The sequence below is a fragment of the Cyprinus carpio genome, chromosome B24, assembly GCF_018340385.1.
Source record: "Cyprinus carpio isolate SPL01 chromosome B24, ASM1834038v1, whole genome shotgun sequence".
Lineage (NCBI taxonomy): Eukaryota > Metazoa > Chordata > Actinopteri > Cypriniformes > Cyprinidae > Cyprinus > Cyprinus carpio.
Window position 1 is genome coordinate 21,951,951 of NC_056620.1, and position 5,264 is coordinate 21,957,214.

Here is a 5,264-nt window from a genome sequence, read left to right on the forward strand (position 1 = left end):
GGTTTCTGAAACACACAGGAAGTGTCAGATGAGTTTCCTCTCTGCTGGTGTAAAGCCAGAGCGGTGTGTGTGTGTGTGTGTGTGTGAGCGCTCAGCCAATCTAAGCAGACTCATTCTCTAAGATCAACAGCACAAACACCTGAGAAAACACAGTAATAGCACCTAAATTCTCCAAACTCCCTGTACGCTCTCGTGTATAAATATTAAGAAACGTCAGTGTAATGTATACAGGCCGACAGAAACCTGCTAATGTTTACATACATTTGAACCTGTATATGATTAAACTCCTTGTTCTGTGTGCGAGTGCCAGAATGTCACCAACGTGTCCCCACTGCACCTTCAACATGAAAACTCCTGGAAAACTATTTCAAAACTGGCCAAATAATGTCTTAGATCTGTCACGGATTGATTGAAATAGATTTGAAACTCATCAAAACAATAATAAAGACAGTAGCATGGGCTGGTCTTAAGTTTGAGAGTATTTAACAACGGCTCCCATTGGTTTTCTTCATCTTCATGCAGTGCAGTTCTTTCTAATTGACTGCGAGCTTCATTTCTTTCTCACATGTGCTTTTTATTATTCTACATCTGCTTTGACCCTGCAAACCATGTCGGAAAGTTACCAAAAATCACTCACTCTGGTTTTAGAGAACATACACATGCACAAACACACAAGCTCGGAGTTGTTCAGAATGTGAATCTTTTCTTTCTTGTGGTTCTTTCGGCAGCTTTATATGATTCACTCACAGTTCTACTGGACTTTGGACTGGTTGGTTATGAAGGACAGAAATCATCTGAAAGCAAAGCTCTTGTACACCCATATATGTGCAAGATTCAGAACTAAATCATGAATTTACATCGAATTGGCCACCAGATGAATTGGAATGACAAGAAAAGGAATTTACTAAACTGCAATACAACCAAATGCAACACAGGATTAATGCAGTGTCACTTTAAATAAAAGCATCTGCCAAATGCATGAACGTAGCCTAAATATAAACTAAATATACATTTCTCCTATAAATAAATTAATCTAAAAGTTTAGATCTGAATGCCACAGAGTTCCGTTGTTTAGGTCTGTTCACAACATTACACCATGTCCTAACCTGACGAGATTTAATTTGTCCATCAACCCTGGACATGACACGGCTATTAGACGCAACAAAAATCAATCAAAAAAATTACAGCCAATCAGAAGTGCGTGTGGGTGGAGCTCTTCACTCGCAACCAAGTGGTACATAATCTAATTCATAAATATTAAACAACATTATTAAAAATACACAGTGAGTGACGGATACAGTTTTTATGGAATACGTTTGTCTTTATACTGAGTTCACAGTTTTATCGTTCATGTTTGTTTCAATTTAAGGTAAACCATCCAACCATCCCCCCTTAAGGAATGTGATTTTTTTTCTTCTGTGAAACAAAAGTTAAATGTGTTCAGAAAAGTGATCATAGTTTTAGTGACAATGACATAATTTGTGAAAAGTGAAAGTGAAACTATAATCAGTAATTATGAATTGCAAAATTATAATAGCCTATTTAAAAAAAATTTTAGTTTGATGCTACCTGGCTAGCTGCTAACTTTAATTAATTAATTTAAGTAATTTTTAATTATGAAGCCCAAATGTTTTTATTCAACCAACTAGTTAGAATACATTTGATGGAAAAACAATGTATTGTTCAGAACAGAGTAACTACAGTAATTGCTCATTTCTAGAATCACCAGTTGTTTGTCGTGTATAATTGTCATCTGGTTTGGACAAAAAAAAATGTATATTAATCTATTATTATTACCATACTGTTTACATACAATTAACATGGAAAAGATAGCCTACCTTTCATTGTGGTGTTGCGTCGCGTCTGGTTAGATTTCAGATGTCAATTTAAGTGATACAGAACTAATTACAGCTGATAAATTCCAGGACAAAATCATACGTCAACTAATAATTTATTTGTATATTTGATTAATTCAGTGGTCATTGCAGTTACAGAGACAGCAAATAAAACAGGTGATGAGAAGGAGAGAAACTCTCCCTGTACGTCAGAAGAAGAATATTCCTCATGTGGAAACACATAAAGTTCATCAAACTGCACATTTACTCATGTACATGTTCATACACACACACACACCTCACATTCAGACTAATGGAAGTGAATACACACAAATACATACTCATTCATACACAGATATGTAAAAATATACAGTTGTGTGCAAATGTTTGTGGCTGAACTTAACGTTCTCTGTTTATTTGCTGCATTTCTTAAAAGCTAATTTCACACATGCTCAGTTGGGATGCCAATGCCAGACTGAATCACCCGAACATGAATTGTGGGAACAGTGCCCAAACTTTTGCACACAACTATAAACACAAATACATTCGCACAAGCAGTCACAGACAGAGCAACCTTCTGCACGTCTGCCGATTCCCTCCAGAAACACAATTCAGTCTTTCTCTAATTCTTCATTTACTTAATGACATCAGGGTCATTAGAACCAGTAATCTACGCTGCTCTTGCGGCGGGAAAGCTTTCATATGTTTATAGTCTCTCATCCAAACCCCTTCCAGGAGTAAAACAAAAATGGAAATTGCTGTGGAAATGACATTTCCTTCGTCAAGGCATCTCTGCAAACTAGGCTAGGTTCAGGATGGCATACTAGTTTCTACTCTAGCATTTGGTATGCCTGTTTCGTCCCTCGGGTTAGTCGATTCTGCTTGTGTTATTCTGATTTGTCACTTTGGGAAAAAAAAACACATATACAGCATTCTGTCAAAAACAGTATGCAGCCATAAGCATTTAGTATGCAAACAGTAGGGCGCTGCATTCTCACATGACATCATTATGCGAAGGCTGTCCTGTTGTCATCTTGGTTGTTTTGAATTTTTAACCCAATGTCTGTTGTATTATTTCCTGTGCATTTGTCACTGCGTCGCCTTGTGGGATACAGTGTTACATGCAGAGCACTTGGCAATGTTCGGAATGTAATATTATCACACTGCTTATGGCTGATTTTTGAATGAAGATGAATGATGAATAATATTAAAGTTCGCTAATAGTATTCCAATCCTTACATATCCCTAGTCCAAGTATTTGAAAAGTTCTTTTATTGTGTGGACTTAAAAGTAAGTAGCTAAAATGTGTATATAATGATGTATTTGTCCCATCACTGGACAGCACATTCTGAGGTCAGTGTGCATCATGGTGTGTGTGAGAGAGTTTACCGCAGTGAATCTATGGACGCTTGTGAAAAGTATTAACATTTTAACACTACTTCAGTTAACTCTCCTGTTAGTTTAACATTGGCATAAAAAGAATAGTTATTGCATAAACACACAGAGACTATCAACATAAAATACTAAAACAATAAAAAATCCTGTTGTCCTAACAATAAACATTTATTTATTCATTCATCTCTCTCTCAGAAAATGAGACTTATTTGATGGGTGGAACCAGGTGGTGTTTTTTTTTTTTTTTTTTACTAATAAAAAGGGCTGTTTACTTAGCAAAGACAAGGTAAAACAAACTTTTTGTACTGAAATTCATCTCAACGTGATCAGACTGAGTATGAATTTATCTCTAGTTACTCCTTCACTGTGATTTTCCGTCATTTCTCTGTAATATTACTGACACGAGAGACAATATCGTACTGTACATCATACAATGCAGATACATTGAGGTCCGAAATTTTAAAAGATTCAAATCTGACATTTTTATTTAACGCTAGAAATAAACAAAGGATTGAAAAAAAAAAACATAAAAAAACAATGTAGAAGAGATATTTAAAATTTGGCACTATTTCTAGTGTGAAATATATGTGGCCATTATCAGTCAAATCATGCTGGAGAACATGATCTCGGTTGTTCAAGTCAGCTGCTGCATAGAGACACACCAAATATCATTAAAGTGTGAAAATGTTCAATGCAAACTAATGCATTTGTAATTAAAATAAAAAAAAAGCAAGTGTATATGTGACCCTGGAGCACAAAACCAGTCATAAGAGTCAATTTTTCGAAACTGAGATCTATACATCACCTAAAAGCTGAATAAATAGGCTTTCCATTGATGTATGGGTTGTTAGGAAAGGAGGACAATGTTTAGCCAAGATACAACTATTTGAAAATCTGGAATCTGAGGGTCCAAAAAAAATCTAAATATTGAAAAATGCTCTTTTAAAGTCTTTAGCAATGCATATTACTAATCAAAAATTAGGTTTTGATATATTTACAGTAGGAAATGTACTAAATATCTTCATGGAACATGATCTTCACTTAATATCCTAATGATTTTTGGCATAAAAGAAAAATCAACAAGTTTGACCCATACAATGTATTTTTGGCTATTGCTACAAATACACCCCAGCGACTTAAGACTGGTTTTGTGCTCCAGGGTCACACATGTGTTTCCATACACGTCATTATTCTCGTCTTTGTCTTGTCTTTTAAAACGGTCAGACGGCAGATAAAAACAGAGACATTCAGTAGTAGAGGAGAGAGAGAAACATTAGGACAGAGCATTAACTCTGAAACGTGCTCTACACAAGCATGCAAACACTCTCAATTTCACATGTCATTAGATTCAGTAATGCAGCAGAATGCAATTCATGACGCTATACTCACCACTGCCACAAGAGGAGCTATGATGCTTTAGCATCAACACAGTTAAGTAAACACACACTGCACAACTTTTGCCCAGATATCTGCTTCAATTTACAGTCTGAATGAGTTGATAATAATTGATAATAGAAAATTTTTAGTTTGAGATTATGAATCCATTTTGTCAGAGGAGATGAAACATATTTGATATTTTGAGGCGAGTCTGAACACATATTGTGTAGTGTATTAAATCTTAAGCTTGATCATGTTAGTTAAACTGTTGATATTTTTATTTCTAGTGTCCTGAACATAACAAAACTCGTTGTAGTTCAACCAAAAATTTAAATTTGGTTATCATTGACTCACCCTCAAGTCGTTCAAACCTGTATGACTTTTTTTCTTCTGTGGGAGATGAAAAAAGATATTTTGAAGAATGTTGGTAATAGTTGGTAGCCAAACCGTTTCGGTTCCCACTGACATCCATTGCAATGTTCGTCCATCCAGTGGAAATCAATGGGAACCTCAACTCTTTGGTTACCAACGTCCTTCAAAATGCCTTCGTTTGTGGACCACAGAAGAAATATATGTATACAGGTTTGGAAATACACAAGGATTTTTTATTCTTGGGTGAACTATTCCTTTAAAAAGGATACCAAAATTGGATCACCT